This window comes from Petaurus breviceps, unplaced genomic scaffold, assembly GCF_028583685.1.
Source record: "Petaurus breviceps papuanus isolate PSGF00001 unplaced genomic scaffold, PetGlider_PUasm1.0 90897, whole genome shotgun sequence".
Lineage (NCBI taxonomy): Eukaryota > Metazoa > Chordata > Mammalia > Diprotodontia > Petauridae > Petaurus > Petaurus breviceps.
In genome coordinates, this window is record NW_027187374.1 from 14868455 (window position 1) to 14891641 (window position 23187).

General features: G+C 36.1%; 1 long non-coding RNA gene across 1 annotated transcript in view; it reads right to left on the minus strand.

The window, feature by feature from the left end:
- Positions 1 to 23187, minus strand: part of LOC138151513 (uncharacterized) — a 60772-nt gene that overhangs the window by 36956 nt on the left and 629 nt on the right. Inside the window, exons 2-3 of the long non-coding RNA XR_011165844.1 lie at positions 3583 to 3692; positions 2360 to 2523 (exon numbers count right to left, since the gene is read on the minus strand). This is a non-coding gene — a long non-coding RNA (uncharacterized lncRNA). The remainder of the gene's footprint in view (positions 1 to 2359; positions 2524 to 3582; positions 3693 to 23187) is intronic.

The window sequence follows — 23187 nt, forward strand, 5'->3', positions numbered from 1 at the left end:
AGCTCTGAAAACAGCTGCACAAAAAAATCTGGAGCTTGTAACAGTGTTGCCTCCATCCTGGGAGCAGAGCCCAATTTTAACATAAAATTAAAAGTCAAGAAATAGGTTCAAAAATGAGCAAACAATAAAAAAGAAGCTGACTAAAGGAAGTTACTATGGTGACCAGGAAGATCAAAACAAAAACTCAGAAGGCAACTATATCCAAAATTTGTTATATCCAAAACCTGAAAGAGAAACATTAATTGGGTTAAAGCTCAAAAAGGATTTTAAAAACAAAAACTCAGAAGGCAACTATATCCAAAATTTGTTATATCCAAAACCTGAAAGAGAAACATTAATTGGGTTAAAGCTCAAAAAGGATTTTAAAAACCAAAGAAGAAAGGTAGAGGAAAAATTGGAAAAAGAAATAGAGTGATGAAAAAAAAATCTCAAAAGCTCAATGAGGAGAATCATTGCTTCAAAATTAGATTGAAGCAAATGAAAGCTAATGACTTTATGAGAAATCAAGATGCTATAAAACAGATCCAAACAAATGAAAAAATAGAAGGCAATGTGAAATATTTCACTGGAAAAACTGCTGACCTGGAAAATTGATCCAGGAGAGATAATTTAAAAATTATTGGACTACCTGAAAACCATGATCAAAAAAGAGCCTAGAAATCATCCTTCAAGACATTCTCAAGGAAAATTGCCTTGATATTCTAGAACCAGAGGACAAAATAGAAATTGAAAGAATTCACTGATCACCTCTTGAAAAAGATCCCCAAAAGATAACTCCTAGGAAGATCATAGCTAAATTCCAGTGTTCCCAGATCAAGTAGAAAATATTACAAGCTGTCAGGAAGAAACAATTTGAGTATTGTGGAAACACAATCAGGATAATACAAGATCTACCAGCTTCTACATTAAGGGATCAAAGGGCTTGGAATATGGTATTCCAGAGGTCAAAAGAGCTAGGATTAAAACCAAGAATCACCTACCCAGAAAAACTGAGTATAATGCTTCAGGGGGAAATACATATGGTCATTCAATGAAATAGAGGACTTTCAAGTATTCTTAATGAAAAAACCAGAGCTGAATAGAAAATTTGACTTTCAAATACAAGAAGCAAGAGAAGCATGAGAAGGTAAACAGGGAAAAGAAATCATAGAGAACTTATTAAAGTTGAACTATTTACATTCCTACGTGGAAAAATTATAATTGTGACTCATGAGACTTTTCTCAGTATGAAGATAGTTGAAGGGAATATATGTTTGTGTGTGTGTACATACATTTATATTTATGTATAGGAGGGTGTATGTGTGTATAAATACATATGTGAGTGTGTGTATATGTGTGTACATGTATACATAGAGCACACAAGGATCAATTGAATAGGAAGGAACGATATCTTAAAAATAAAATTAAGAGGTAAGAGAGGAATATAATGAGAGGAGAAAGGGAGAGATAGAATAGGGTAAATTATCTCATATAAAAGAGGCAAGGGAAAACTTACAAAGGAGGGGAAGAACAGGCAGGTGAAAGGGAATGGGTAAACCTCACTCTCATTGAATTTGGTGTAAGGAGGGAATAATATACACACTGAATTGGGTATCTCACCCTACAGGAAAATAGGGGGGAAAGGGATAAGAGGGGGGATGATAAAAGAGAGGGCAGATTGGGAGAGAAGGTAGTTAGAAGTACACACTTTTGAAAAGGGACAGGGTCAAAGGAGAAAATAGAATAAGTGGGGGGTGGGATAGGATGGAGGGAAATTTAGTTAGTCTTCCACAATATAACTACTATGGAAACATTTTGCTTAACTACACATGTACAACCTATATTGAATTGCTTATCTTCCCAGTGGGTGTGCGTGAGGAGGGAAGAAGGGAAAGAATCTGGAAATAAAGATTTTAATAACAAATGTTTAAAAAAATTGTTTTTTACATGCATCTGGGAAATAGGATATACAGACACTGGGGTATATAAATCTATCTTGCCCTATTAAAAGTTTGATGGGGAATGGGGGAGGATATGAGACAGCAGAGTGGGGTAAGGGGTATTCAGTAGGCTCGATATCTTGGGTTGGGGGGTAGGGGAAAGATGGGGAGAAAATTTGTAACTCAAAATCTTGTGGAAATGAATGTTGAAAATTAAAAATAAAAGATTTTTTTAAAAAAGAAAGAGGAAAAACAAACTTCCAGTAACAAAAATTTTAAAAGAGAATTCATGACAAATGAAAAAGCAATATAGGATATTATTCCAAACTATTTTACCACTCAAATTTCTTTGTATTTATATTCTTTATGAACTTCATCAGTAATTCTGAGCTAAATTATTGGTCAAATTAGATGGTAAATATTTTAGCATAAAAACCCACCTGAGATCCTAGACATTAGCTTATTCCTAGTTAAGTATGGCTCTGATGTTCTCCACATCTGATACTCCAGTAAATCCATGCGGCTTGAGACCAGTGCTGATTGGTTGATGGAGATTTGGAGACTTTCCAGAAGGCCATCCCTGAGAGAGGTATTCAACCTTCAACTGGGCAGAGAGAGAACACTTGGTTCAGTAAAAATGAAACTTTGAAGAACTTTAAAATGTCAGGGTGGTTTGTTTTTAGAATGCTTTGATTAATAAAGTTTATTGTATACATTGAAAAGTAGAAAACTAATCAGTGTTTCCATTGTACTAATTAGCATATGTAACAGTAAATCGGATAGACATATACCATATGTTACATAGACATTTTGAATTCAACATGTCCAGAGCCAAATTCATTGTCTTTGCTCTTTAAACCTTCCTGCCTTCTAAACTGTTGAGGCCAGCAAGGCTTTTATGTCTAATACGTGGTCAATTTTTGTAGAGGTATAATAACAGTTGAGAAATATGTATACTTTTTTTCTTGTTCCCATTCAGTAATCGCCAAACAGTTATCATATCTAATTTTAAAATTTTTATTCAGCTCAGCACCACACCCAGAAACAACTGGCCATGTAACCTTGAGCAAGTTACTTAACCCTGATTGCTTAAAAAAAATTTATTCAGGTCTTTGACTTTTTTTCTTGTTTATCTTTTGATTTGACTTTTCAAAGTCTTAGAAGGACACAATGAGATTCTCAACAATTTATTTCTCCATGTAATAAAATTAACTCTTCCTTTAAACATTTAGATGCTATTCCTTTCAGTACATTTAGATTGAGATTTTATATTAATTCCTTGCTAATAGTGCCTTTATGCATCACGTAGTTTCCTTGTTTATCTCTTTTGTCAATTTTTATTTTTTGTCTTGTCTAATATCACGATTGCTACCTTTGTTTTTTTGTTCACCTGTAACATAATAAATAAGTGGTGCTTTTATTCCAGTCTTTCATTTTAAGTCCAAATGAATCTTTCTGTTTTCATTGTTTCTTTTAAATAGCATATTTTGCTTTCTAATCCATTTTTCTATCATGACATGACTCAGTCATATAATAAACACATTACAGAAAGCATGAACCAATTAAGATACTTCTTCCAGGGAGATGATTAAAAGTTTGATTGAAGGTAATCATATAGGTCATCATGTACTCTTGAGTAATATAAAAGCAGTACTCTACTTACTATTCTTTAGCTTCTCAGACTTGAGAGGTTTCCTGGTTCCAAGTTCATTCTAGATTTGATTTACACTTGAAAAAATAAATTTCTTCACATCTCTTTCAAGTACAGCATCTCTTTTAGCAAAGAATAAAAAAGAAACAGAAAAAAGCAATTGAGACAATGGAGGACTGTCAAGGGTTTTCTTAAGTCATATTGTACCTGCTTATGAGAACCAATTATTACATTTTTAATGCATTTATAACTCAGAAATCATAAACACTACAAATTAGGCTTAAATTTATTGTTTTATTGATTGGATAAACTCAAGAAACTGATGGAAAATATTAATCATTCAGATTAAACTTTAAAATGTATCATGAATAGTTCAGATTAAACTTTAAAATGTATCATGAATAGTTTTCCCCCAGAAAACTGGTTGATAAACACTTACTAGCCAAGGTATGACTAGACACTGTCTCTGATCCTCACAGTCTCTCAGAACTCTCTAAAATATGAACTACATGAAAAAGATAAAACACTTTCAACTGTCTTCATAGTCTAACATCTATAACTCTAATGAAACAACAACCCAGTGAAATAATAGAAGAGATCTTTTAACATGTAACTTAATCACTCAGCACCTTTTCATTCCTCTTCAAACCTTTCACAGTTCCCCTACTTTGACTCTCTTAGCTGAGAACCTTGCTTCTTACTTCACTAAAAAGAAAAATGAAGCCATTCACCAAGAGCCACCTCTTATATCCTCACCTCATATCACTCAGATCCTTCTACAGCTATCTCTTACTTTACTTCTCATTCACATGCAGAGGCAGCCCTTCTTACCAAGGTAAATCCCTCTCATTACCTCTTATCTTCTTCAACAGTTTGCATCCTTTATCGACTCCTCTCACTTATCTGCAATCTCTCCCTATCCTGGTTGCTTGGTTATCTCCCCATGTTTCTCCCCATCTTCAAAGAACCCTCATGATCAACCCATATGTAGTGCCACTGCAACATTTATAGGGCCTATGAGCACTATAAATATACCTGCATGGTGCTCAATTGCAAAATATAAAAAACTCTCCATAAAGAAGATAGAAGGCAAAACATTTATTCAGATACCTGAATTCAAAACATCTGATAAAACATTTCAAACCAAATCCCCAAACCAGTAACCTCATTCCATCATAGTGGCAAAGAAGCTAATAAGGCACAACAGCACAGAGTGCCACACCATCCTTTAACCTTCCCACAAACCAATATAAGACCAATATTTACTCACAAGTCTATGTGTCTCCTCCCAATCATCCAGTCTAGTTCTGACTCCCAGCTTCCTGTGGGCCCTGCTCCACCCTTCAGCAAACTCCTCCCACCACAGGCTCCATGTGACCACAGTCAGTCTATTAGGGGGCAGAGTATATTTTCTTTCTTTCTTTTTTTTTTTTTTACATTGAGGAATTATTTTATTTTATTGAATTTTATGTTTAGTTTTAGTTTACAACATTCATTTCCACAAGATTTTGAGTTACAAATTTTCTTCCAATCTTTCCCCTACCCACTACCCCAAAAGAGTGATCCCTCTCTATACCCCCTTACCCAATCTACTCTCTCCTATATCCCCCCCCCCCCATCCCTCCTCTGACTTTCTAGTAGGGCAAGATGGATCTCCAAACCCCTGTGCCTGTATATCTTATTTCCCAGTTGCATGTTAAAAAAATAGCAATAATAATTTTTTTAAACATTTATTTTAAAATTTTGAATTCGGGATTCTTTCCCTTCCTCCCTCTCACCCACCCTTACTGGGAAGATAAACAATTCAATATAAGTTGTACATGTGTAGCTATGCAAAACATTTCCATAGTGGATGTATTGTGAAAAACTGACTATATTTCCCTCCATCCTATCCTGCCCCCCACTTATTCTATTCTCTACTTTGACCCTGTCCCTTTTCAAAAGTGTGTGCTTCTAACTACCCTACACCCCCCCAACCTGCCCTCCCCTCCATCATCCCCCCTCTCATCTCCTTCCCCCCTACTCCTGTAGGATAAGATACCCAATTTAGTGTGTGTCATTCCGTCCCTAAATGAAATTCAATGAGAGCAAGGTTGACCCATTCCCTTTTGCCTTCCTGTTCTTCCCCTCCATTGTAACAGTTTTCCCTTGCCTCTTCTATATCAGATAATTTACCCCATTCTGTCTCTCCCCATCTCCTCTCATTATATTCGGCAGAGTATATTTTCAAAACAGGTAAGGTCTTCAAATTCCCGTAGGCTTATTAAGGGGCAGGAGGGGCGGCCAGGTGGCTCAGCAAGTAAGAGCGCCGGCTCCAGTGTCGGGATGACCTGGATCAAATCCGGCCTCAGACACTCAGCACCACACCCAGAAATAATAACTGGCCGTGTAACCTTGAGCAAGTTACTTAACCCCGATTGCTTTAAAAAAAAAAAAAACACAACATTATTAAGGGGCAGGGAAGATCTTCAAATTACTATTACCATTACATTTGGCCCCAAGATTTTTCATGTCCTTTACATAGCAAAAATGCATTAACAATACATTTCATTATGTAGATTGATGAGAGTTTAGGGATAACTGGTGGGGTAACTGGTGTCAACAGAACTTTGCAACACTATATCAAGGATAATAGAAAATAAGCACATAAAATAATATCTTAGGGTGGGGGCTTGGGCACAAGCACCCCATCTTTTCCCCCTCAAATGAATGGGGCTCAAAATCTTGGGGTAAGGGGCAAAGATCTCTTCTCCATAGGTACTTCCAGCTGATATTGGATATAGAGCTGTTCCTGCCCCAAGAGTTCCCATTCAAGAGGTTAGTTCTTTAGCTGGCATTTGGAGCTTAGTTATAACCTGGTCCAGGGGTGGCATATCACAGTCATGGAGAGGGGGTGGCATCTACTTAAGAGATAAGGCATTTGCAGGTGGAGGCTACTAAGCCTGCAAGAAACAAATCTTGCGAACAAGTTTAACAGACAAAAAGACACAAACACAGAGTCACCATGCTTTTGGAGTCCATGAACTCACCATGATAGCCTCATTCACAGTAGAATATATGACACTGTCTTCCTAGCTCTGTTTTAATGGCTTGATATACTGCCGTAAGTTCAGCATATTGACTACTTCCACCTATCCCAGTACTTTCTTTAATTTGAGTCTCCCTGAAGGTGTGACAAACTTGTATACAATGGTTTAGGAAAATCTTGAGGGGCAGTTCTCACTTCTCTATTCCTTCTAATATCAAGTCCATTTTCTTGATACATTTTGTATAGTTCCTTAGTTGGAATATCATTAATTTTTTTTCCCAAAATCTACTCCTCATCTCAACAGAACAGTAAACAATTGATTTCTTATCAATCTATTCTTACTTTGAATTCTCTGGCTATTTACTCTTTTCTTTAGAGGAAATTTATCATTTTCCCATTTCCCCAAGTCACTTAGCTGTGAAATCTTATCCAGCACCTCTGAAAGAGGGTGCCCTATTTCACCAATTAGTACAGTCAGAAGTAGGTGCTTATAAGCAGGAGAAGCCATCTTCGCTATGATATTTCTATGAGAAACTGCTAAGGGGGTATCATGATACATATCTGCATCTCCAACCATGATAGGAGTTTTCAGCACTTCTTTCAACTGTCTCATGCAGTCTCTAAGCAAATATTAGGGTCTGTGTCCACTAGGTCACATAGAATCAGTGAGATACATTTTATTGCATCCATTGGCAGCTAAAGCTAACAGATTGGTCATATTATTACTTCCTGCCATATGAAAATCTCTAAAAGTTTGCTGGACAAAAGGAGTCTGACAAATACTTATAAATTTCAAGCAGTCCACACTATCTACAGATACTCCTCCAACTCCTTCATCGGTGATTCTCACCATCCAAGACACTAATGATTCTCTCATCCTTTGGGTGAATCTGCTTAATATATCAGTAACCTCTTGTTGAATGAAATGCTCAATTATCTGCAAGAACACCATTTGGCCTCCCTGATTCTCCTCCTTTCTTCCCAATATGGGGAGAGCTTTTGCCCTTGTAAAAGCTTCATCATGAAACACTGTATCGCTTGCTCCCAATGCACTTTCCTAGGAGTTATTGTCATAGCAACTGTCTTAGGGAGGCATCCACATTTTTCTTGTTAGTTTTTTTCTTCTTTCACAACAGCCCTCTCTTCTACCACCCGAGACCCTCCAGTTTGCTCTTGTAAAGGAAAGTCCAAATGCTGAAACAGCCAATTTCCTTTGTATTTGAGTTTTCTCTTGTAAGAGCTTGTCTCTACTCTTACACTGTTACAACCTGTTAGTAACACCCTGCCCCTCTTACACACAGCCTCCAGCTCTCTCCCAGGTTTTATTGGTATTCTTTGCAAACATGTTTCTAAATCTCTAGATTCTTCATGCTGTAACCTCTGTTCCCAGTTTTCACAGAGCTTTGTATTTTTAGACCACTCCCTTGCTAGGGAGGCATGATAGCCGTTTCTTCTTCTAAATCCCTTCTGCCTCCAAGTAGAGATCTGATACCTTGTGCTCCCAATTCTCTTTGCTAAATGTAGAGCCAATGCAATATTTATAGCACCCATGATCACTACAAATATACCTGCATGGTACTCAATTGAAAAATATAACAGACTTTCCACATAGAAGACAGAAGCAAAACACTTATTCAGATACCAGAAAACCAAATCCAAAACCAGTAATCTCATTCCATCATAGTAGCAAAGAAATTAATAAGCCATAACAGCACAAAGAGCCATACCATCCTTTAACCTTCCCACAAACCAATATAAGACCAATGTTTATTCACAAGCATATCTGTCTCCCTGGGAAACATGCTCTCCTCCCAACCCTTCAGTCTAGCTCTGACTCCCGGCTTCCTGTGGGTTCTACTCTACCCTTCAGCAAACTTCTCCCACCATCGGCTCCATGTGACCACATGCAGCCTATTAGGGGGCAGAGTATATTTTCAAAGCAGATAAAGTCTCCAAATTCCTTTAGGCTTGTTAAGGGGCAAGGAAGATCTTCAAATTCCCATTACCATTGCACCATCCCTGATAGCCATCATCCCATTTGTCTTCTTCTTGTATCTAAACTCCTTGAGAAGGTGATCTACTATCAATACTTCCAATTCCTTTCCTCTCTTCTTTACTCTACAATATGGCTTCCAACTTCATCATTTAACTGAAACTTCTCTCTCCAAAGTCACCCATGATCTCTTAATTTCCAGATCTAATGGTCTTTTCTAAATCCTCAGTACTCCTTGACTTCTCAATAACCTTTTCACATGGTAGATTACCCTGATCTCTTTGATATTCTTCTTTCTAGGATTTTTTTTTGAAATTGTATTCTCCTTCCATCACTTCTAAAATCAAATATAAAATTCTGTTTGGAATTCAAAGCTTTCCCCCCTTCCAGTCTTCTTACACCTTATGACTCCCCATATCCTCTGTGATCTGACTTTTAAACTGGTCCTTGAACACTTTTTCCCCTGACTTCAGGCATTTTCACTGGCTGTGCTCCATGCCTATAATACTCTCCTTCCTCATTTCTACCTTCTGGCTTTCCTGAATTTCTTTGAGTAAGAGCTAAATTCCCACCTTCTATTGGAAGCCTTTCCTAGTCCATCTTAACTCTAGTGCTTTACATCTGTTGATTATTTCCAATTTATGGAGCTTATTTGCACATAGTTGTTGGTATGTTGTCTTCCCCATTACACTATGAGCACCTTTAGGTTGGGGCTGTCTTTTGCCTTTCTTTGTGTCTCTAGTGCTTGTCGCAGTGGTTGGCACATAGTAGGCATTTAACCCATGTTTAACCAACTAACTGGATAAATTTAATTAGTCCAGTGACTAGAAATAGTGTCAGCAACCAGAAGAAAGGCCTGCAAATACAAAGGGAAATTCTAATAACACAAGACTATTCTGTGTCCACTATGTTCCATAGGAGGAAATGGAATGTGTATTCTGAATAGCAAAGGAGCTCAAGATGTAACCCAAAGGTACATACCTTGAAAACCCCTGAGCCTTGAAAACCATTAAAGGGAAAAGATAAATGTTCAATGAAAAGGAAGTACTTGAAATATTCCTAATAAAAAAACCCCAGATATGAATCGATTACTTGCTTTATAAATACCCTAGATAACCTAAACAAGAATTATTTTTAAAAAATACAACAACCACGTAAGACATGGGCAATGAAATTAATTACCCCATGGGGGAAAAGGGAAAAAACCAAAAAAGGTAAAGAAAAGAATGGGGTTAAAGAGAAAATGACACCAATAACAAAATAACAACAGAGAGACCACTAACAATTTCTTTCTAAAAGTACATAATGGTGAAAGTGGAAGTTAAATATAAGTAGTGATGGTGAAGAAGCAGGCATCATGAACTATACCTTACAATATCCCTCTTACAGGTAAATCAAATTTATTTGTGGAATGAAACTATAGAATGAAAGGATATAGAAATGAGGAAGAAGAAAAAAGAGAACATATGATGCATCTTAATCATTGATTAACAATGAAGGGAAAACTGATCCTATATAGCCTCTTAAGAAGAAAAGGATTTACAGGTAAATGGGTGAGAAAGCAAAGGGAAGAACTGAAAGGTGGTGGTGGTGGAGAATCTTGACTTAGTGGTGGGAGGAGTTCTCACTGAAGGTTCCCATGAGGTAAGAGAGATTTTTTATAATTGAAAATGGGGGCCTTTCAATGTGTATAATATGCAGGGATCTGTAACTTAAATCCCTCATCTTATCTCAGGAAAAGGATAATTAGAATTCCTGGATACAACTGTCAAGCAGAAAAATAGGATGGCCTGAACTCAGGGATGATACTTCATGGAAAATGATCAGGGGAGGACAAAAGGCAGTAAAGACCTACACCATCAGGAACACAGGAAAATTTCTTCTTGTTCAGTCATTTTCAGTCACATCTGACTCTTCATGACCACATTTAGGATTTTTTTGACAAAGATATTGGAGTGGTTTGCCATTTTCTTCTCCAGCTCATTTTACAGATGAGGAAACCAAGGCAAACAGGTATGACTTATCCAGAGTCACACAGCTAACAAGTGTCCAAGGCCTGATTTGAACTCAAGTCTTCCTGACTCCAAACCCAGCACTCTATCCATTGAGTCAACTAGTTCCCCTGACAATTTCTTCCATGGGGCAATATTTCTACATTCCCTACACCAGCGATTGGTATTTCTAGGAAAGAGACACAACAAAAAATGGAGGTAGGGGCAACATTTACAATTCAATAACATAAAAATTGTATAGAAGACAAAACTTGTAAGATAGTAGAATAGCAGGAAGAAGTATAATCAAATTCATACTATATCTGTCTTCCACAAAGATCTAATAAAATGGACAAAACCAAATTCTTATTGGAAATTCAAAGAAAAAAATCACATAGTCATTTTTCAAGCATCATTAAGCACAGGGAGACAGAGGACTTATGATACTGGGGGTGGGGTCTGGTTAGGAGCATGAAGTACACAGAGCATGAGATCAGAACAGAAAGCACCTGGAAAGTAAGAGGTCCCAAGGAGTCATTGAACTAGTCCAGGGCATGTGAAGCAGTGCCAGTTGAAGTTTTGTGACTCACTATCCAGTTCCAAATCACAGATTTAAGGCAAATTGAGGAAACAACTTGCACCTAGGAGTGCCAGAAAGGAACAGTTGCTATCGTGGGCCTTAGATATGTATTGCACTAGAAACAAATTAAGAAGCAAATTGTAGCTGTATAGCTCTAATTCCAGGATCAGAGAAAGGATTGTTCTAGCCTTTAGTTCAGATTGAAGCCTGTAGTGGGAATGAATCCCAGGCCAAAGCAGAGGTTGCAATTGGTTACTTTTTTTTGTTACTGAACCTATAGAGTCTCCTAGCTAACTAATTTTGGCTGAATCTAGCAGCAGTCTATTGAAACCTCCAACCAGGGAAAATCCAACAAATATTGACTTTCACCCAAATCTAGATCAGGATCTTGCAGTGCTCTGATCAGGAGAGAAGTGAGTAGATGTATCTCAAGATAATATCACTTTGGAAGCACTCAAAGATTCAGATTTCTACTTATTAATTGTTCTAATACATCATTAAAACAGAAGGACAGACATCCAGCCCAGACATTCCCCTAGAAGTGCATAGATCCCAGGACTAACATAAAATCCAAAATCAAAAAGTAGATTGGAAGAATAAGGGGGTGGAGGGAAAGAATCCTACAATAAAAAAGTCATAGTAACAGGGAAACTCAAGGGAAACCCAGATGAAGAAAATGAGTGCATGTGTGTACAGAAATACATTCAAAGCATGTATGTACAAGAAAATCCTCAAAGAAAAATGAAGCCTGGATGCAAGTCTAACCATAATTCCTGGAAGACAGAAAACAAGAATTTTTAAAGAACTAAGAAATTATTTTTATAAAACAAAGGACAGTGGTAAAGGAAAAAATGAGAAAGAAATAAAAGCTACAAAAGGAAAATATGAAAAGAAAATTAACAGCCAAAAAAAGAGGTACAAGATCTTACTCAGAAAAAAAAAAATCTCTGAAAAACTTTTGTTATTATTTTTCAGTTGTTTCAGTCATGTTGACTCTTTATGACTCCATTTGGGGTTTTCTTGGCAAAGATACTAGAGTGGATTGGCATTTCCTTCTCCAGATCATTTCACAGCTGAGAAACTGAGTAAACTGAATTAAGTGACTTGTTCATGGTCCCAGTTTGAAGACATGGCCCACTTGCCCAGTATCTGAGGCCAGATTTGAACTCAGGAAGATGAATCTTCCTGACTTCAGGCTTGGCACCCTATCCATTGTATCATCTAGCTGCCCTAAAAATTAGAATTGGCCAAATGGAAGGTAATGACTCCATAAGACATCGTGAAATATTAAGACAAATTCAAAAGTCTGAAGAATGGAAGAAAATGAAAAGTATTTCATAGAAAAATCAACTCACTTGGAAAACAGATAAATGAAACATAATTTAAAAATCATTGGGCTTGAGCCAGCTAAGTGGTGCATTAGATAGAATGCTGACTCTGGAGTCAGGAGGACCTGAGTTCAAATTTGACCTCACATATTTGTCATGTCACACATTTGACATGTACTAGCTGTGTGACTCTGGGCAAGTCACTTAACCCTGATTACACAGTACCCCCCCCCAAATCAGAGGGCTCCCTAAAAGCCATAAACATAAAAGAGCCTGGATATAATATTTTAAGAAATCATTAAAAAAAAAAAACTACCCAGATCTCTTAGAACCAGAAGGCAAGGTAGAAATTGACAAAAATCACCAGTTGCCTCCTGAAAGAAACTCCCAAATGAAAACTCCCAGGAATATTAGAAGTGAAATACAGAGCTCTGGAAAAAAAAATGCAGCAACCAGTCAGAAAGAAAGAATTCAACTGGCAAGAAGTTACTACTAGGAATACATAAGATTTAGCAACTACTGCTATAACGAAATGGAGAGCTCCAAATAATATAGTCCGGAAGGCAAAAGATCTAGGCTTGCAACCATTACTAACTAACACAACACAACAGAGGATAATCTTACAGGATAGAGATGGATCTTAAACAAAATAGAGAATTTCTAAGCATTCCTGATGAAAAGACCAGAATTGAGTAGAAAATCTGACATACAAACTCAGGAGTCAAGAAAAGCATAAAAACATAAACATGAATAAGCAACCATAAGAGACAAAAGAGATAAACTGTTTAGATTTTTATATAAAGTGATAAATGTATTCCCACAGAACTCCGTCATAATCAGGGGTCATAAAGGGAGTCTAATTAGATAGCAGGTCTGGAACTAATTCTGGTATGATTTGATCTTAAAAGAAGAATGGAAAGAGAGGGGAAGAAGAATGTATTGGAGAGAGAGAGGAAATATGGAGGAAAATTATCTCACATAAATGGAATATACCAGCAGAAGAAGGAGGTAGTGGAGGGTAGGGTTTGGGAAACACTTGGACATCAGTCATAGGAACTGTTCAAAAGAGCAACACCACACACACACACACACACACACACACACACACACACACACAGCTAGTTACAGAAATGCATTTCACCCAATAGTAGAAAAGGAGGAAATGGGGCCTAAGGGAAAGGAAGAAATAAGAGGGATAGTAGTTTAAGAGAGAAATTAATCATAATCAAAGTAAAAATTTTAAAGAAGTTGAGAGAAACAAAAAGAAACAACATAACAGGATGGGGTAATAATACAACAATCATAACTGTGAGTGTGAATGGGATTAACTCATCCATAAAATGGAAGAGGATAGCAGAATGGATTATAAACCATAATCTTGCAATATGTTGTTTACAAGAAACACACTTGAAACTGAAAGATACAGCTAGGGTTAAAATAAGGAGCGAGAGCTCCTAATATAGAACTCAGAATTTACTATTCTTCAGTTGAAAACAACAGGGAAGCAACTGTGAGATCAGAAAAAAGCAACAGAAAAAAATATACCTAGTTAAAAAATAATAGAGAAATTTGCTGAAAGATGTGATAGACAAAATTAATATGAAAAGCAAACATATATGTAAAACTGACATGGCATCTAAATTTTTAAAGGGATAGGTAAATGAATTACAGGGACAAAGAGAATAAAACTTTAACCTCAGTGGGTAAGTAATGCTCTCAAATCTAGATTAATTTAACTATATATATATATATATATACATATGTATATATCATACGCATTTTTGTACGCACACATATAAATTAAGAACCTGAATAGGTTTTTAGAAAAGTTAGATATGACAGACATATGTAAATTATTAAACAGGAATAGAAATGAGCATACTATTTTTCAGCTAGGTAATCTCCATTAAAAATTGACCATGAATTAGGATATTAAATATTAAAAGTCTCACAAATAACTGCAGAAAAGCAGAAACATTAAATTCATGTTTTACTGATGATGAAATCAAATTAAATTCAGTTCAGAGCTTTTGAAACAAAGATAAAATAAATAAAGTAGAGATGAAATAACTAAAGAATATGTGGGTCAAAGAACATATAATAGAAACAATCAATAATTTCATTAAAGATAATTACAATGAGAAATTATACCAAAATTTTTGAGATGGAGTCAAAACAATACTTGGGCAAATATTTGTGTCACTACATACATCAAAAAAAAAGAAACAGCAGATCAATAAATTGGACATGTAAGTTATTTTTATAAATTATAGAGTCAACAAATTAAAAACCTCTAATTAAATTCTAAAACAAAAATCCTGAAAATTAAAGAAGAGATTAGCAAAATTGAAAGAAGAGAAACCATTGAATAAACAAATAAAACTAGGAGCTAATTCTTTGAATAAAAACAGGAAAATAAAAAATATTACAAAACAGCAGTCACCAAAATCATATGGTATTGATTTTTTAAAAAACCACAGAGAGATGTCAATGGTACAGACTAGACAAGGGAGAATCAGAAACAACGTAACTCAGCAAGAAATTGGAAAACACAAATTACTTAGGAAAGAACTCCCTATTTGATAAAAACAGCTGGGAAAATTGAAAAGTTAGACTTAGAAGACCACTTTTTACCACATTCTACAATATATTCTAAATTTATATGTGATCTTAAATTTAAAGATAATAATAAATAACAATTAAAGATAAAGATTATATTAAAGATAAAAACTAGAAGAGAAATATCATATGCATTTTCTTACTATGGGTAGGAGACATTCTCTTTTAATAATATTTTATTTTTCCAATTACACGTAAAGGCAATTTTAATATTCATTTTAAAAATTTTGAGCTCAAAATTTTCTTCCTCTCTTCCTTTTCCCTTCACTGAGATGGGAACCAATTTAATATATGTTATAAATGTGCAATCATGTAAAACATATTTCCATATTGGTCATGTTGGTCATACCATATTGGTCAGACCAAAAAAAAAATCCCCAACAAAAAAATCAAGAAAATGAAAAACAACAGTATTCTTCAATCTGCATTGAGACCCCATCAGTTCTTTTTCTGGTGGTGGATAGCATTTTTCCTCATGAGTCCTTTGGAATTGTCTTGGATCATTGTATTGCTGAGAATAGCTAAGTCATTCACAGTTGATCATCATAGAATATTGTTGTGTACAGTGTTCTGATTTTACTCACTTCACTCTGTATCAATTCATCTAAGTTTTTCTAGGTTCTTTCTGAAAGCATCCTGATCTTTATTTCTTACAGCACAGTAGTATCCCATTACAATCCATGACTTGTTTAGCCTTTACCCAATTTATGGACATCCTCTCAAATTTCAATTCATTGCCACCTCCAAAAAAAAAAAAGCTGCTATCAATATTTTTGTACAAATAAATTCTTTTCCTTTAAAAAAAAATCTCTTTGGGATTCAGATCTAGCAGTGGTATTGTTGAGTCAAACAGTAAACAGTTTTATTGTCCTTTGAGTATATTGGTAGGAGACATTCTTAACCAAAAAAGGAATAGAGGTAATTACAAATGATAACTTTGATTACATGAAATTAAAAGCTTCTGCTCAAATGAGTGAATCTAGGATTATAAAGAAGGTGGTTGAATGATTTAAAAATATTTTTATTAAATTTCTTTGATGGGGTTTGGTATCCAAATATATATATAAACAATTAAGATAAATATGTATATATACAACAAATAAAATACCTATATATGTTGTATATCCAAAAACCATTTTCTACTAAAGGAGAGTCTCTACAAGCTCTCCAAAAACAAAACAAAACAAAACTTGCAAACTATTACCAATCCTGTGAAAGAATGCTTAAACATCACTAAAAATAATAAGATAAATAAAAATCAAAATAACCCTGAGGCTTTCCCTTATCCCTTACAAAATGGCAAACATGACAAAAGATAGAAATAGTCAGTGATGGAGGGGTTATGGGAAGATAAACACACTAGCACTTTTTTATAATGTAGCTTTGAATCCGTACAACAATTCTGGAAAGCAATTTATAATTATGCAAATAAAACAACTAAGATATCCATATCTCTTAACCCAAGATTCATCTTACTACTAGTTTTGTACCCCAAAGGAAATATTGACAAGAAGGCTATATACACTAAAATATTTGTAGCAGTAAATGACTGTAAAGAATTGGAAACAGAAAAAAAAATGTCGTTGATTGGGAATGGCTAACCAATATTGGTGTATATTAACAATATACCATGATATAATAAATTGTGACTGTAATACATTAAAAATAAATAAAATTATGACTAAAATAAATATAATAAATTATTATTATAATAAATAAAATATAAATAAAGAAAATGGAAAGATTTATATGAATTAATGTAGTTTGAAGAAGGTGGAATGGTTATATACAGTGTGATCAGCATCAAATAGCATTTATTAATAACCTACTTTCTAACAGATATTGTGCTGTGTTAGTGGTATAAAGAAAGGCAAAATGTATTCCCTGTTCTCAAGAAGCTCATAGTTTAATGGAGTAGACAACATGCAAACAATTATGTACAGACAAATTGAAGGTAGTTTCAGAGTGAAGGTGTTAAGATTACAAGGGATTGGGAAGAATCTTCTTGCATGAAAATTTTTTTTACTATTATTTTTTAAAGATTTTTAAAAATCAATCAATCACTTCCCTTCTTATCCTAGATTAATTAATTTGTGAACCAGTACAACTTTTTTGGAAAGCAATTTGAACTATGCAAATAAAGTGACCAAAATGTCCATACTTCTTAACCTAGTGATTCATTCCACTATTAAGTTTATATTCCATGGAAGACATCGTTTAAAAGGCTATACATCAAAATATTTATAGCAGCCCTTTATTGTGACAGTAAAGAATTGGAAATAAAGCAGTTTGTAGGACTTTAGCTAAGACTAGAAGGAATCCGTGGAACCAAAGAGGCAGAAATTAGGAGGGAAACTATTCTGGGCATAGGGACAACCAATGAAAATGTTTGGTCAAGAGATGGAGTGTAGAGAGTGAGGATCAACAAAGGATGCCAGTGTTACTGTACTCACAGAAAGGGGCCAGGTTATGAAAGGCTTTAAAGGCCAGAGGATTTTATATTTGATCCTGGAGGCGATAGGGAGTCACTGGAGTTTATTGAATAGGGAGAAGAGTAACACAGACTTACCTTTTTTTTTTTTTGCTTTTTTTGGAGGGGGAAAGGCAGGGCAATTGGGGTTAAGTGACTTGCCCAAGGTCACCCAGCTAGTAAGTGTTAAGTGTCTGAGGCTGAATTTGAATTCAGGTTATCCTGACTCCAGGGCCGGTGCTCTATTCACTGCGCCACCTGGCTGCTTCTTAGACTAACATTTTAAGAACATCAATTTGGGGCGGCCAGGTGGCTCAGCGAGTAAGAGCACCGGCTCCAGTGTGGCTCCAGTGTCGGGATGAACTGGATCAAATCCGGCCTCAGATACTCAGCACCACACCCAGAAATAACTGGCCCTGTAACCTTGAGCAAGTTACTTAACCCTAAAATAAATATTACTTAAAAAAAAAAGAAGATCGATTTGATAGCTGAGTGGAGGACGGAGTAGGAAGAGATGAGGCAGAACACCAAACAGAGAGTAATTGGAGTACTGCAGCTATGAGGTGATGGGGGCCTGCTGAGAGTGGCTGCAGTGTATGAAGAGGTGGAATCAGTAGAACCTGGCAACTGATTGGATTTGGATGGGGTGGGAGGGGATAAGGAGTCAAGGACTCCTTACATTCTGAAACTAGGTGACTGAGAGGATGAAAGTATCTTCACTGGTAATAGGAATGTTAGAAAGAGAGGGTTTTGGGGAAAAGATAATTAATTTAGGTTTGGACATGCAAAGTACTCATAAAGAATCACCACCACAAAAAAAAAAAAGTGAATGTTGCAAAATTACAAAGAATAAATATGACTCCAAAGAAGAGACATGAGAAGACACCCCCATCCTACTACTTTGCAGAGGTGGGAGGTCTACAGGTGTGGCATATTGCACACATTTTCAAGCTTTTCCTACATATTAATCAGTTTGGGTAATTTTTCTCTTCTTTTTTTGTTTTTAAAAATATTATTTGACTCTCTGGGAGGGGAAAGAAAACAGTAAAATTTTGGTGATATAAAAAAGACATAAATAAAAGAATTATCCAAAAGAGGAGAAAAAAAGTAGTTCAACAAAGTTGAGTGTTAGCTCAACACTGAAAAGCACATGAAAAGTTCCAACACATATTTCTTCATCTCTTTGAAGAGGAGAGAAGTTACATTTTTTCATCCTTGGGAGACAATCTTGGTCATCATAATTACATATCATTCAGTTTTGGTTTTGTTGTTCTTTCCATTTACATTGGAAATAGTCATTGTGTATATTTTTTCGTGGTTCTACTCACTTTATTCCTTGTAGTTTATATCTTCCTAACTTTCTTGAAATTTATTTTTTAAAGAATTTCTCACAATATTGTATAATATTATCTTATATTTATATATCACACTTTGTTTAGTCACTCCTTAGCTAAAGGATACTTACATTGTTTATAGTTCTTTGCCACCACAAAAAGTGTTATGAGTGTTTTGTTGCATGGGATCTTTATTTTGGTCTTTAACTACCTTAGGTTATATTGCTAGTTTCGGGGTAGAGGTGGTTCTCTGAGTGAAAAAGTATAAACATTTTAGTAACTTTTTGGGTGTTTTTTTTTTCTTTTTTGAAGGGGGTAAGGCAGGGCAATTGGGGTTAAGTGACTTGCCAAGGTCACACACAAGTAAGTGTGTCACATGTCTGAGGCTGGATTTGAAGTCAGGCCCTCCTGACTCCAGGACCGGTGTTCTATTCACTAAATCACCTAGCCGCCCCTTTAGTAACTTTTAAAAACATTATTTCTAAATTTCAAATTGTAAGGCAGATTACACATTACAACTCCTTGGGCAAGCCTACTTCCTTGACTTATTCTCATATTTAATCTTATCCTGAGCTCTATGGAAATTCCAGGGCGTTTTAAAATATTTCCCCATTAATTAGTATAATACCAACAGATCTCTCAAATAATAAAACTAAGCTTAGAGCCCCACTCAGTTCAGTAAGTTTTATATATTTAATAAACGGGAGAAATTGGTTTTCCCAATCTGTAGTCCCACCCAGACTGGGAGGGTCACAGTTAGCTTAATTTAAGCCAGTTTAGTTTCCCCTTCCATCAAACAGTACACAAAAGACAATCACAAATATCAAAGAAAACATTACAAAGGAGACAATAATCATGGAAGATACACATACATATACATATGTGTATACATACATGAAATATATGTTTAGATGATAGAAAATAAAGAGGTTTTATAACTGACTCTGGATTGAGATGAAATCTAAATTCAACCAAGGAGAGATCAATCTTACCCAGGAAGTCTGCTTTTTGGAGTCTCTGGAAAAGGCAGGCATTGGAAATCAAGGGCCATGTTGGGTTAGCAAATTTCCACACACTTATATGACAGTGTGGCCTCCTGTTCATGCCAGTCTTTTCAAATGCTGTGCACAGCATGACAGCACTCTTCTTCAGGGGACTGTCAAAAATATCTGGGGTGGGAATGGGGCTACATTCCTCTTACACAAATATCTACTAAGCACAGTAGCAAATGTGTTAAGCCCACAGTAGTCAGTCATCTTTCTACATATTCAATCCTTTATTCTTCAAAGAATAAAAAAAGAAAACTTCTTTTAAAGTTGCTGAATATACAATTCATTAATAATGAAATCAATCACTAAAAATTGCATAATTTTTTTTTTAGATTTAAGAACAATCACAGCCAGAGAGAGCCACCTCAAACCCTCACTATAACTGCAGGTGACTTTTTTGTTTTCTATTTCTGGAAACAAATAAATTAAGCTGGGAAAGAATCCTATTCTTTGAAATATTAAGGTTCAATAGTTTCATAAAGAAGGACGATATCTTCAATTTTTTCTCTCTTTCTTCTCCAATTTATCTCCCAATGTGACAGGAAAACCATCTTCAGATTATCTAAAGCCATCACTATTAACAATATCTCTCTAGTTTCACTCCTTATAAAATTATTTCTTCATAAAGTAATAGCTGACAGATACAAGATGAAATAAGTTTCTCCTCATCTTCTTTCTCTCTCTTTTCTCTACAAACCTCTCATATATCCTATAGTTCAAAGTTGAGAAAATACATACTCTTCTTAGGGAGAAAAACTCATAAAATGATAGTTACAACTGGAATTCTAACCTCTCTTTCTTCAAAAGACAGCGACATGTTTGTGCTTTTCTAAACAAGAGTTACATCTATTATTTATTCTGTTTTTACTTATCTATGAACAGTAGAATATAAGTTCTTTGAGGGCATGTGCTGTCCCTTTGGTGGGAGGCCATGTGGTACAGTGGGAAAGAGCAATACCTCTGAAACTAAAGGATGTGTGTGTTCAAATACCACCTCTGAAACTTAGTACCTGTGTGACCTTGGACAATGCACTTAGCATCCCTGGGTCTCAGCTTATATAAAACAAGGATGTTGGACAAGATGACCTCTGAGGTCCTTTCCAGATCTAAATCTCTGCTCTTTCATCCTTGGCATTTAGCACAATGCTTTTTGATTGATTGAAAAAGCATCAATAAAACATTAAAAAAAAAAAGTCACGGGGCGGCCAGGTAGCACAGTGAGTAAGAGTACTGGCTCCAGTGTTGAGAAGACCTGGAGATCGAATCCCGGGCTCAGACACTTAGCACCCATCCAGAAACACCTGGCAGTGTAACCTTGAGCAAGTTACTTAACCCCAATTGCTTAGGGGCGGCCAGGTGGCTCAGCGAGTAAGAGCACCGGCTCCAGTGTTGGGATAACCTGGATCAAATCTGGGCTCAGATACTCAGCACCACACCCAGAAATAACTGGCCGTGTAACCTTGAGCAAGTTACTTAACCCCGATTGCTTAAAAAAAAAAGTCACTTTATTTCTCTGGACCTCAGTTTCCTCATCTGCAAAAATGAAAGCATTGGAATAGATGGTCTGAAATGCCTTTCTGCCTCTATATTTATGGTTATTTCTGATGGGAAGAGGGTAAGCTAGAGAATATTTGGAGATGTTTATTATTGTGAGGACCCAACCCCCCACACTTTCTGCTACTCTATTATCACCATGGCTGCCCTCCCAATGTCATTGATATGGTGAGTAATGGAGAATTGGGTGAGAGGAGATATCACTTAGGAGGATGGAGCGAAACTAAAGTAGTAGCAGGCTTTATCTATGCCTTTTCCTATAGCATGTGGAATTTTGGTCCAACTGTTAAAATTAGCATTTGGGCATCCTACAGAATCTGATTGCAACAATGTACTATCCTAGAAGACTCAAGTTGAGTCTATTCTTGGCATGGTCTGGTCCTAATATTAATAGCGTCACAATGATGAAAAGGTACTGATATTTTTTTCTGGGGGTGGAGGAGGGAAGGCAAGACAATTGGGGTTAAGTGACTTGCCCAAGGTCACACATATGTTATCTGTCAAGTGTCTGAGGTTGGATTTGAACTCAGGTCCTACTGACTCCAGGACTCTGTTCACTGCATCTGCTATTCTTAAGTCTTTTTTTTTTTTTTTTTGGTCAGTCAGAAGGGTTCAGATTAAAGAAGTATTTTCAAGCAGCAAGGTGATATAATAGATCATTTTGGACCTGGAGTTTGGAAGACCTGACTTCAGAATTCTCAGGATCCTGATCTAACTTCTCCCAGTCTCAATTTTCTTATCTGTAAATTGGGAATGATAATAGCATCTACATAAAATATTTTTCAAACCTTCAAACCCTATATAATAAACATTAGACATCATTTCAGTCTCCTCTCTTCTAAATGCTCTGATTCTCCTAAGGTTCCAGAAACTCATGACCTTCCCCCTTCCAGTGTGGAGTCCATTTGCCTTGGGGTTCACTAAACTTCTGTCACAGCTAAGTGAAGAACTTGTCAGGAAACAAAATTTCTTATGTATGAAGTTTTATTTCTTTGTTTTACTCTCCCTCTTTCAATTCTTTCATTATCAGACCCACCCTCATTCCTTTTCTATTATCCACAAAATAGATCACCACTTCACTGTTCACAGAGTTGATCATTAGAAGCTAAGGAGTAATGGCAGAAGATGGAGGAACCATTTGCCCTGCATCATGTGGAAAAACTGTTAAGATAGAGAGGATATTTCCTTTCCCTTTAAAAGTCAGAGAATAATTGTGCTCGTCTGCCCTCCCACCCCCATCCCACCCCAGCAGTAGTACTCAGGACCGTAGTTTTGTTTTGTTTTGTTTTTCAGAAGAAAAGGGAGAAAGTGTGAACACAAATAAAGAGTATTTCGAAAATTATGAAAAACAAGTATATTTAAAGAGTTAAGTCTTCATCACCCTGCCCTCTGAAAAGAAAGGAAATTGCAGACACCGTCAACTAAATGACAGATTGTACGGAATAATGAAAGGCTTATTTGAGAAAAAGAGGAATCTAAGTTCCCACACAAAGGGACAGAGTTCCCAGACTCTTCAGCTGCCTGGCAAATGTGGAATGTACTTCCTTGAGCTGATGGGAAGGGAGCTGCGGTCAGGGGCGGAATACGCTCTGTATGTACAGCCAATTAATGTGCCAGGAAACCCCTTGTAAAAATCCCAAACAAGGGATTTGACTGAAAGTGTGGCTTGGG